The following is a 13,051-nucleotide window of genomic DNA, read 5'->3' as shown; positions in this document are numbered from 1 at the left end:
AAGAAAACCACATGAGCTGCAAAGCCTCACTGCAAACAAAATCAAGACGGTGATCTGACCGCAGTGCATCAAATAAAGAAGGGAAGTGGTCAATGTGTTTTCCATTCCCAGATGTCATTTTCCAAGTAATATAGGTCAGAAGGTGGCACGATGATTCAGCTTTCAAGGTTCTTTTGCAATCTGGACTCATACATTGTTTGAGACGGATGGTATGAGGATTCAGAGTTGTAATATTTTAAACCTCAACGCAGTTATTACTCAGGAACAGGAAAATCAAGAAATCTGCATTGTTTTAGCTCTTCCTCTCCAGAAACTGGTGTGTCATGAGCCAAGAGGAAGCTGATTTCATTCAGTTTATCACCTCACCAGTCTAAGAGGTAAACATGTGCAAGTCTGAAAGTTTACAGTAAACATTGGTCAAAATGTAATCTCACATTTGCCAGAATTATTCCCACAAAACATTGACATTGTTTTTAAGCCAGAAAAACACTGAGGTTTTTTTCACTTACAGTGAGTGTAAACAAATTCATTTTCTGTATATCTCAAACACTTTCTCAAAGCTGTTGTGTAGTTTATGAAATATTGCCCTTTGCAGCAACAAAAGTTCAAAAATCTACCCTCACTTACTTCTCTTGGCGGTCACACTGCTTAACATGTTAAATTTTAATACAAGAACATGTTCAGTTATATAATATAAATATTAGAGTAAACTATCCTATTATCACCACAGGAACTCTGGCTGATCCTGTTAACTGACACACCTGGAAAGAATGTGTGGAAGATAACAGCTGGTCAATTTACAGATGATAAATCTCTATTGAAACTTTTACAGGAACTGGCCTCCTACCTCAATAAAACCAGAGCTCGTAAAGAGGCCCATAATTCATTTCTCAGCTCCTTTGACAGAGAGAGAGCGAAAGAGAGTACTACCATGTATGTCAAAAAAAGCAGTGCTGTATCCGGAGTACTCAGAGTTAATTAGTATTTTTAAACAGCAATCTTACAACACCTCTAAACTTTGGCAAAAAAAATTATAAAATGAGAGTTATTTTAATGTTGTAACCAAGAAGGAAGGAAATGTTGATACAGATCTTCAAAGTCTTTTCCTTTAACTAATTACATTATCGTGTTGCATGGATAACGTACTCTGGTCCCATCTGACCAGACTACCTTCTTCCTACATGGTCAGTGGCACCACGAAGAAGAAGATGTCCTGTGAGCTTAAGAGCTGTAATCTTGCCACTCTTGGGAAATTGTTTTAGAACCTAACACTTCCACTTCTCCGCAACTTTCTTCCTACTTATCAGTTGTTTTCACAATTCTTTTTCTCACCTTATAAATCTGAACGAACAGCTGAGGACTTCTCATAACAGCTGTATACATACTGAGAATAACTTGCAGCTTTATTTATTAAATACGTTACTTCTACATGCAATCAGTTGTGCTGGATTTTATTTAGTAGTGTCAGAGTAAAGAATGCAAATGCACGCCACACATTTTATATTTTAAGTTGTTTCATGTTGAAGAATCTGTGCCATTTGTCTTTCACAGCATTTTACTGGTCCCTAACATAAAATCTCAGTTAAATAACATGAAGTTTATGTCTGTACACAGAGCTTTATGTCATGTTATAATGTTATTCCCTCATCAAAACATATGTTGAGTGTTGCTTTGGTTCTTGCATATCAGCGAAATCCTTTAAAAAAATTGAACTAATGAAGGTGGCAGCTTTTATCACTTACAGCGTCCTATGTGTGCTTCTTTGCACACAAACCTAGATGGCATCTTGTATCACTAATTCTAAGCAATGTTCAGACATTTGTTGCTATTACCGCATATCCTCATTTTCTTCTGCTTCCCTTTTTTGCTTATTTTTAACTCTATAAGAAAATTATGTATTTAGTGTGTTCAACAAAGTTAAAGCCACAAACACCCATCTCAGCAGAAAGTTTCTGAAAATAACCAAACTGACAGACATGTGGAAGAAAACCCTGAGTGACGACAAGGCTGGCTGGAAAAATAAGGAAAACAATGAACAATCTTAGTGTTTATGCAAGACCGGCCTTTTCTTGGGCGTGTGGGGTCAAAAAGTGTGTCGTCAAGTTTGTAGGCTTCAGTCTGTGTCTGTGTCTGTGCATTAGTGTCCCGTTCTGGGTTTCCGTTTATGACTCTAGAGTAATCAGCCAGGGGGAAAAGTCTGTTTAAGTGCAGACAGCGTATCTCCCATTGCCTGAGGATCCACCCAGTGTCACATACGAAAGCTTCCAAATCACATAAACATAGTTCTTCTTTTTTTTCTTTCTTTTGCTGTGTCATTTACAGCTCAGAGACAACAATGTGCAGAGTTTAGATTGCAAAAGTACAAAAAAATACCAGGAAGAAACTAATAAAACGCAAAAGAAAGGAGTAAGTGTGAGACACATTGTTGGGCTGCTTTCTGTGACATAAATAGACACAATGGCCTCGATAAAAGGGTTATTTTTAGAGAACTGGATGTCAAGATAAGAGAATGGAAAAGTATGCAATAAAAGACAAAATGTAGGAATGTGCAAGTCAAGAACTGCAGAGGGGCAACACAAATGTCAGCAAAACAAAAGAATAAATAAATTTGAAGGTATCATCATAGCAACTATGTCATTAAGGGTTTTAATAAATCAGCAAGTCTACATTCATTCATGACAATCAGTGACACTATTTAGATAATTAAGTGTCATGCAGACAGATTTTAAAGAACATGTCCAATTGTCCAAAAATGCAGCGTGTCTTCTAAAGCTCAGTTATTAGTAAACATTTGTCTCTTTCAGCTGGAGCTGAGATGAATGCTGCACTGATGTTAATTTACAATATGAGTGAATATGTTCACAGCTAACCTCAAACAGCAACCAAAGAAGATATTAAAATACTTCACTGCATTTTATGGAATTAAACTATAACAATTAAAGATTATAAGGTGGAATTTAATAAAAGCAGGCAATTCCTGCAGGCATCATCTTATTTTATACACACAGCAGCCATAACTTTGAGAGGAGGATTGATTAGAAACCACTAGCTTTCCAACTGTACTGAATTAAAATGGATCACATCACTTTCATATCTCCACTTTTGGGAATGCAACCAATCAGTACAGAGAGTTGGCAACTTTGCAAAGGCCAGCCAGTGGCATGTCACATAGCATTCTGCCTTGGTATTGCAGCTTCCCAAGCTGCATTTTCTTTTGAATACTTTTTTCACAATTATTTTGTGATACATTCCTCAGAACAATCTGCAAATAGGTTAATCTGCAAACACTGAACCTGCAAATAGCTGGGGTCCACTCAACTAATCGTTTAAGTTGCTATAATCACTGGGTACACTTGCATGCCATAGCAAACATTTTGGGTACTTACTCGTTGCATGTCTGAAAACAAGTTAGCATCAAGTTAGCATAATGTCCTCGGTGATCAGAGACTAACATCTCGTTACCTAGAGCTGTTGGCTGAGAATGTATTTCTCAGTATTTTCTCACTAGAGATAAAGGTTGTTGAAGACCTTTTTGGAACCGGACCCTCTTGACTAAATGTATGTATTCACAGATTTATATTAATGTTACGGCTGTATAATTGTCAAGAAGATTAGTGTTTCCTCTCTGGTACAGTTTCAATTGTCTGTTTCTAGGTATTACAATATTTTTGTCATTGGGCAATAACAATTACAAGGAAAAATATATTTAAAAAAAGAATGTATACCAAAAACTATATGTGCTGCTGGAATGGTAATGGTAGACTTTTTTTTTTATACCAGCACTTCCCTCATAACATCAACAAGAAAATGAAAACTGTTGGAACTATGATGTTGGAGCTCCAGAGGACGATGGACTAACTTTGAGCAAAAACCCATAATGCATCTCTACTGTCAGCTATATAACAACAGTGACACATACAGTACATGCACAAAAACGTCCTTTCACTAACATCTGCAATCAATTACTCCCACCCAACACCGCTATAGTATCCAGTAATGACTGTGAAGTACTGCAGTGAGCTTTTATGATGTTGTTTTCCCTGCCTGGCATTGCTTGCAGTTACTATAGAGATGGACAGAGCGGACTGGCACTAATTCTAGAGAAAAACGTTGAGCTCATGTATTACAGTAAAGGACAAAAACTTTGACCGTTGTAAACTTTAAGTGTCCCTTTATGTGTCTCTATATAAGGAGTTGCAGTGAGGTCTCTTTATCACACCAGCCTCTCAAACCCACAGTTCCTGTCTGTTACAGGAAATTCGTTGTGGACAGCAGTTAATACTTACTCACTTTGCATTATTCTCCTTCTCATTAATCTCAACTCCTACTGAAAAGGGCTCATGGTGATCTAATGCTTTTAAACAAGGACTACTGATGTGGTAGCGTCACTTCCTGGCAGCCTTTTCTTCTGACTGATGTGGGGTCTTTGTTGGGAGCCAAGAGGGTGACGCTGTACCCCACTGCAAGCTGGAAAACACAACTTCAATGCGCACAGAAGCAGAAGGATGTTAAGGTCAGTTGGACTGCGGCTCAGTGGTTTACCGAACTCATTCTTTTCCCAGGCCTTTCCTGCACTGACGCATAGCTGCTCCACAGCCTCTGAGCTGAGCAAATTTAGACAACAACAGAAATACCATCGGGACATTTTAGGCGGAACAGAATTTAGTGACGATAAAGATGTCAGTCTGGTGTCTATAATTAGGGCAAAGGAACTCACGCAGCAACTAAAAAAACCTGCATTGTGAACCAGTCATTTGGCTGTCTTACAGAAGAAGAAACAAAGCTAGCTACGAAGGCAGGTATCTGACGAGCGCCAGAGAGAAGATTTGAATACCAGGCAAAATACAATACAAAGTACAACCTGTTTGTTTGCCTTCTACTGAAACCCGAGAGGCCAATCTTGATAATGTCAATTAGAGCAGCACAACTGGCTTTAGTTGATGTCAAATAGACGAAATTAATAAAACACGGCCACAACATAAGCTTGTTTGGCACACAAATAATCTGATAAAACTGCTTTTTCTGGGGGGGTTTTGTCGTTGTCAGGAAACAGTTTTCCAAAGAAGAGTTAGCAGTGAGGTGAAATCGAAAACAATACTGAAAGCTGAAAAAGCAAAAACATGAACATAATCACATTGCTATTTATTAAAATGTAGAGAAATTCCTCCGTTTTCTTACATTAAAAATATGCAGATGTAAAATACACACCACATAGTGTTCTAATTTAATTTTTCTGGTACAGTGCATTATCATCTGCATAAAGGCTTACTTACTTGGTTGGTCAACAAAACATGTGATCTTTACTCCAGTGTTTTGAGTGGCATTGCATCACAGAGCAGTTCAAGAGAAAATGACTGGATTGTTTATCCAATCATGGACTTTTCAGTGAAATCCACTGTCGTGCAAAAAGGATTTGTCATCATAATGCCAGTCTACTGACCACAGAGCAGTGACAGACAAACCCCTCTAACTGTCAACAATCAGGACCGCAGCTAATCAACAACATACTGCTGAAGAGTAAACTGTTGCTTTTTTATGTGTCGGCTTAGACACTGAGCTTACTCCTCTTCAATGCTTTAATCAAGCACTAACACTGGTTCCAGTTATTCCAGCTCATAGAGGAATGATTAGAGGATCTATAAAAGCAACAATTGCTCCCACAGCAATGTGTCACATTTAGACCAAGGCTCATGTCCCCTGACAGAGCTTTGGTTTGTCAAATTCCCAAAAGTCACGTTTGGAGAGAGGGGGGCTCAGGAAAGAGAGATATTTTTCACACCGAGGCACAAAGCCATGAGTGCCGGTCTCCGTGACTCACATACGGGTAACAAGGGACTGACGAATCACAATAAGCATCATCCTGCCGTCTCGACTGCTGTTGCGTGAACACAGACTCCTCATCCACTTAGTTTAGCACCACATAACAGACCACTCCTCAAGATGAGACAGTATTGCCGTCGACTCCGCTTTGTCAGCATATAAGTGCTGAGCGGGCTAATTGTCGTGGGTTACTAATCACCTCCATCTCTCTGCCAGTAATGGGGTAGATTATAGTAGAGCTCCTCGCATGGTTGAGCCCGCTAAAGTGGTCCACTGGGGACTTTTGCAAAGCCGCTGTGTGTGGCATGTTGATAAAGACAGGACAATCTGGATTTTGAGATTAGCAGCGGTGTAATGGGCAGAGATGAAAACTAGATGTCATCTCTCTGCTTTCATGAACCGTGCTCATCCCCTCTATACGTGTGTGTGTTGGCATGTATTTGCCACGGCGTAAGGAACACTTTCCTCATACATACTTTGTGAGAACCGACTGTTTCTTATAGGCCCCAAAGAAAAACTGCTTTTTTGAGGTTATGGGTTATGTTTAGGAGTAAGATATCAATTGAGTTTAAGTGTTAGTTAGGTTTAGGGTAAGGGTTCGAGTTAGGCTGTAGAAATGAATGAAACATGAATGGGAGTCGTTGCATAGCCCCTGTGAGGATATAATGTGTGTGTGTGTTCCTTCTGCACGTGTGTGCAGAGGGAGGTCAGGGGCGCGTCTGCCACAAGCTCAGCTCCCGCTCTGGGAGCGCCATCATCCATGATCTCATCCAAGGGAAAAAATCCCCCTTTTCAGCCTTTCTCTGCTCCAGAAGCTGAGCACTCCTTCTGCATTCCAGCTCTCTGAACAGCTCCCACACTGTCTCAAGGCCACAGCAAGAAAGAAGCAACACACAGAGTTTCAGTGAGTAGATGTTTAGACAGGGAGCAGCAGAGGGAGAAGTCTTGCTGAGGTCACAGACCTCTAATAGTCTGTGGGCCGCTTAGGCGGGTTAGGGGGGAGTATAAATCTGTCAGATTCAGAGGGATGAATGCAAATGGATGAGAAATTCAAAGAGCTTAAAATCATGTGGCTGGCTCTTGGTTCAATCACGTAATGAGCAAAAGTCAACTGAACATCCAGCAAATCTGTCAAGTGCACTTTTCTTGTTTTTGAGAATTGTCAGACTCTCTACAGTGACGTAGTCTATTGTGACAAGCAATGACACAATATGGCAGATTTTAAAGGTTCTTTGGAAATATAAGAACATTGACCAGCGCTGTGTGCTATTCAGAAAACCTGTGCTTGTGATATACAACAGGTGAACGTTGAGATGACAACATTGATTACATTCTCCCGTCATTGCAATTTCTCTAAGTTTTAGCATGTCAGGTAAATCTGCAGCTCTGATTGACACTTCCTTCTTGAAAACATATCATTATGTCTTCAATAACCACTTACCTCTTGTCTTTAGTGATGTGGAATCACACACACAACATAGAGGAAATCCACCAGCCAATTTCTCTTATTAATAAACAATTCAAACATTTCATTTGTGTCCATAATTGTTGCCTGAGTAGCCTATTACGATTTATAAAAGTTTTGATATAACTTCCCACAATTACCAGATGTGGCCAGTAAGCTACTTTGATTAAATAATTATAATCCTCCTGGGACAATATTTTGAATTGTTTACTTTTCATCTATGAGGGATGCATGTAACTTAATCAGTATAACAAATTGTATTTTGTATTACATTTCATAAAGAAGAAGGAGAAAAACTTGCAGTAGTTTGAAGATACTGAACCAAATGTGAATTTTGAAGCATTGCTGCTCCTGTTTGGTGTCACGTACATTTAATCAAAAATATTTATTTTATTTTTTTTACGATTATAGTTAAGACCAACATTACTAGGATGGTGGCCAGAAGGTCTTCCAACCTCAGACTTGGAAATCATCACCCAAGTTGATCAGCAGTTATTAAAAGGATCTGATTTCTGTATTGCTCTAAAAAAATATTGTCACAGTTTGAAAAATGTGTAAATATTAGTTTTAGACATGACATTTTCAAATAAAGTACTAAAACTAAACAATACCTTTTTTCAATAGCTTACCTTTTTAAATAAGCTGGTTCCATTTTAATTCAGTTAGGCTTATTTATATGGTGTTAAATTAAAACATGTGTCATCTAAACAAAACAAAACAAATGCCCATTTCATTTCCTGTAGGACACAAACTTATTGGTTGAATAAATATATTCTTAAGGCTATATCTGTTGTGGTGTTACTATTTTATCCCTAACTGTCAACCTTACATGTCAAAATGTAACTGAAGTTAATGGGTATTAACCTATTACGTGGAAGAAGTAAGTATTTTGATGAACAAGGGTAAGAAGTATAAGTCTTCCAAGTAGTCTCGTTAATCATTGTTTTGCATGGAACAAGCCAAGTTCAGTTTGCCTTTTGGTAAAGTCACGGCTTAAGTATGAAGATGTATTTCTCCACAGGGAAAATCCCTGAACTTTTTGTTTTCCTGTAGTCCTCTCAGGATCAAAGCATGACAATGAAGATTTCTTAAGAGTGTTTGCTGTGGGAGTGAGGAACGGTGTCAACGGGTTACGAAGTTACAAACACGGCTCAACCGCAAAGGAAGCACAATGAAGAGGAACGGCATGGAGCTTGCTCCTTGAGGTAACCGGAGCCTGCTGCCTGCCCCTCACATCCGACGGCCCCTCCTTTGTCATAAGCTGCGGTGTCGGCCAACTCAGCCAGCCTGCACGCGTTTAGCTGATCCTCTAAAACCACCAGAATGCCCCTGCTCCTCCACACGCATGTGCACCCTGGGCGGATATGAGAGGATTTTTATTTATTTATTTTTTTAACAGAGAACCGCAGCCTATATTGTAAGGAGTGGGGAAAACAGATGAGTCAAGCATAGAGTCATCACACCTTCCTGTCTACTTTCCGGGATATTGTCGTTTAAATAATTTTCTTCATTGTGTTTGAGTGCGTGTCAGACCAGATTGGCTAAATGAGTGCTCTCAGTCCTCTGTTTTTCTTCTCCTTTGCCCTCTGATCACCTGCCTGCTTTCCCTTTTAAACCCAGCTTCAGTCCCTCGGTCCTCTCATTTTACAGAGTAAGTAACATAATGCAGCCATCGGGCTCAGTAGGGCCTAAATAGACTCCAGTGAGAATTTAATAGTGTGACCATGATACATAACAAGTGTCTGCCCAGCAGAGTGACATCAGCAACGGGGAATCTGTTGGCATCCCAGCCCAGCTGCTCTTGGCTTCGGGAGCAAGCGGAGATGCTTTTTCAGCAACGCTGTCAGGCACAACACAGCGATCAGAAAACCAAGGGGTCTCAGGGAAAAACCTGAGCTTGACAGCCTTGATTTACGTTTCACTTAAAATAGTAAATTGTGTAAAACTTGACATGTGTAAAACCTCTACGTAGTCCACATAGTTATCTCCTGTAGAAAAATGCCTGGAGCATTTTGTCAGTTTTGTCTGACGTTCAAAACTGCGCAGTGATGAAGCACATTTGCAGGGAATCTTTCTTGTTTGAGTCCGGATACAAATCACTTACTCATTCTAATAGACTTGGGGTAAAATAAACTGATATTCTTCTGTTTGGGTTGCTTTTATTTTCCTATTTCTTGGTTTTGGCTAATAAGTATACAGTAGTTTCATTGTTATTGTTATTGTGGACCCAAACCCATACAGGGACAAATTAAACTGTTCTCATGAGATGAAAGTTGAGTGCAAGCCGTTTCAGAGAAACTTTCAAAAGCAGCATTATTTTAACCTAATCAGTAACATCCACACAGGAGTCCGGGTGACTTATTAAACTCTGTAGTATAACAAGTTCATGGCTAAATTTAACATTTTTGTACAAAAGAAATTATTACTTAGATGATTTTTTTTTTATTCCAGTATATCTCTGACAGTATTTGTTATCATATACAGTATACAGTACATAGTTAAAATGTTTTTGTTTTGTTTTTTGGGGGAAACTGATTAGTATTTTTATAACAGTTCTTCAATGTTATCTGGCAGCACATTTCTACTTTTCACAAACTTAATAATATGTTAAAGAAAATAAGATGGAAAGAAGGTAAAACACTTTTACTTTCATCACATAGAAACAGCCCCCCTCATTCTCACACCCAGTTGTTGCTGCTGTGCATTTGATACTGGACCTCATCCACAGAAAACGGCAATCACCTTTATTGACCAGTTTTTACCAAACACAAAATGAAGGTCTTTATCTACTGGTCTTCAAATAAATAATAAAAGAGAATATGCCCTCAACTCTACTGTTTTGTCAAGAGCAGGCATCAAATACTCAAATTCATCAAATTTTGTAATTTACTTTGTTGTATTTTGTACATAAATTATCTAAAAACAGAACTGTGGGATGTATAAAATAAATTATGAAGCTCAGGAAGAAGTTGTAAGAGATCATTAGTTTGAGACCAGCCCAGGGAAAATATAAAAAAATATATAGCAAAGTAACAATTGCTGAATTCTTAAATGAACTACATAAAGTAAAAGACTATTTTTTCACAAGTCCTACTGTTAACCAAGGTGTGCAAGAAATTAAGGGGGAAAAAACAGCACAAAGCTTCTAATTTACTATAAAAACAACATGTTGACCATTTGAGAAATAAGCAGTTTATCAACTTAAAGTCCTGAGTAATAAAAACAGAAGTCTTATTGTTATTACTCTGAAGTAATGGCAAAGAACAGCAGTATATATATCTTTGAAGCAGTTTTATCTGCGGTAAGGAAGATGGTTTTCTGGTTGATAGAGGAACCACAAAACTGAATGAGATGCATATTTTCATTTCAATTTAGTAGCCGATTTAGCCTTACATAACTTCCTCATGTATTGCTATGACCACACTGTCTCTTTAGTTGTAAAGAATGTAAAGTGAGAGAAGACAGGAAAAGGATATGGAAATGGGGAGAGAATACGGGAGTCATTCAGGGCCGGAATAAGGAAATCGAGTCGCTAATTCACAGGAAAGAGGAGGGTAAAGGCCAGAAAGAGGAAGACGGAGGGTTATAATAGCTACTGACAGAGTGCTCTGACAGTTTAATCTCTTTTTTATTTAACATGAGTGAAGTCGAGTCAGCACCCTACTAACTAGAGGTTCTCACCTTGACACGTTCTCCATCCATCTCTCTTCATTTTGCTCTCCTCCCTCTCATGTTACCTTTTTGACCTTTCACTCATTCAGCGGGTTCCTGTCGCCCTCTGCACCCCGCCCTCCTCTCCTGCGGTTTGCCTTTGTGTAAACAGGGTCGCACAGATGCCGCGCAACATGCTCATCCATCGTAGCGTCTCAGTTGTCATGCAACAATGTCTGTGTTTCTGTCACCACCTCATCAATCAGGCCTCAGTGGTGCACCGATGTTAACTATCACAAAGGCCGATCATAGTTTGTGGCGCATCGCACAAACTCGCTTGACTTCGTTGGAGTACTAAACTGTATCCTGGAGGTTTTCAGGCTGATTCTGAAACACACAGACACACACACGCCTACACACACATTTGTTGATTTCAGGTAATAACGCACTCCCGTTTATGAGGCATGATTATATTTGCAACTGTTGGCGTGCGCACTTCCATGTCAGGGTGGAAACTACCCATTGTTGCTTCTCAGCCGGACAGGAAGCACCTTTCACAACAAACTCAACCTCCTTACACTAATGCAATGTATTACAAGTGCTACAGTACCTGACCACTCCACTCTGTTTGCCAATATATCAATCGGACACTAATGGATTCGGATGGCAGTAAAGAGATGCGGCTTTTGTAAATGTCTTTTGTTTACTATTTTTACATTTCCCTGTAGTCTTTCTGTTCATAGCATATTGTTTACCATCCTGAAACAGAAATGAACCATTACCAGTATGACTGTTATTTCCCAAAGGCTTCTGGCACACAATGAATCTTGCTCTTTCCAATGAATTTTGTACGACCTGTAAGGAAATGCCTCCCAAGCTGTGAAAATATCCTCTCTCTCTCTCTAGGAATGCTGAAAAACACCAAGAAGATGAGTGCAAACCACATATTTAGACTCTGTGGAGTGAACCCTACAAGGGAAAATGGGATATTGTGTCCAGCATGATTTCTTGGCTCAGTCACCAGTCGTCCTATGAAGAGCGGGCAGTGAACTCCCAGTTTTCGCTCAGCATTCTAGCTCTTCAGTGACCATCAACCCCGGGAATAGCAGCTATGTGAGCATGACTCTACATCACTATTTCTGGGCGTTCTGCTACTTGACATTGAGAGGCCCGGATTAGGCGGCTTCACTACTGTAAAATGTGTGTGTGCCTTGTAAGTACACATATAGTGCTGTGCAAAAGGCAGTTGTCGCAGTGCAGCTTTACAAAACAAAAACCTCAGTGTCTTTCTTTTTTATTTCATGTGATAAAGCAGAATTCCCACATTTACTTTGCAGCAATTTGTTTATCTTGTTTGCGTTTTCCTTGTCTTGGAAAGTGTTTTTGAGTGTTCTAAAAAGCACTTTATAAGTATAATTTCTTAGAACAGCATACCAAGCTTTGGACGTCTTATCTTCAATTGTCTGAAAATAGGAAATTCAAAACTTATACTTTAAGTTTTGAATTACAGTATGCATTACTTTCTGCTGGTATATTGCATAAGATGTAAAAAAAAAAAAAAAAGAAGAAGACATTGAATGAAAAACATTGAAAGGTTGTGGATGAAATGTGACAGATTTCAAACAGGTTGGCGGGGATATGAATTCTTTTGAGAAGTTCTATACAATCTGAAAGTACTGGCAATGATATATGTGCTTTTTTTTCATGTGTTAAAAAAACCCCAAAGCTTTTGGGCTATTTTTTTTTTTCCTGGAAAAAAAACCAAGTCGAACTTCTATTTTTTCGATTTCTCAACAGATGTTATGACGAAAGTCACATCTTAAATCAGGTGCCACACCCTTGGTTAGGCTGAACGTCTGCTTTTAACTACAACAACCAGAGCAATCGTTAGGGTTGAGTATCTTGTTTATCCACTAAACACAGAAAGCATGCAGTCAAACCAACAAACAGGTTTGAGTAGCATCAGCTGGTAAACATGTATGCTTTACAGTGAATTCTTTTGCCTTTAATGATTTGGTTAACCCCAGCAAACCACACAGAGTCAGAGCTGAGGCATTCCCGCTCACACACAAACTTACGCACACACACAACCGGTGCAACAACATCCGTGTAGGA

At 39.1% G+C, this 13,051-nt stretch overlaps 1 long non-coding RNA gene across 1 annotated transcript; it reads left to right on the top strand.

Moving 5' to 3' along the window:
• Nucleotides 1–4,233: 4,233 nt before the first annotated feature.
• On the top strand, nt 4,234–12,355 carry LOC111607109. The gene is made up of 3 exons (XR_002752306.1): nt 4,234–4,513; nt 8,339–8,490; nt 11,843–12,355. It is a non-coding gene; the product is annotated as an uncharacterized LOC111607109 (long non-coding RNA).
• The last annotated feature ends 696 nt before the right edge of the window (nt 12,356–13,051 follow it).

This window comes from Xiphophorus maculatus, chromosome 23 (assembly GCF_002775205.1).
Source record: "Xiphophorus maculatus strain JP 163 A chromosome 23, X_maculatus-5.0-male, whole genome shotgun sequence".
Taxonomy (NCBI): domain Eukaryota; kingdom Metazoa; phylum Chordata; class Actinopteri; order Cyprinodontiformes; family Poeciliidae; genus Xiphophorus; species Xiphophorus maculatus.
This window is presented reverse-complemented; position numbering and strand designations above follow the sequence as displayed.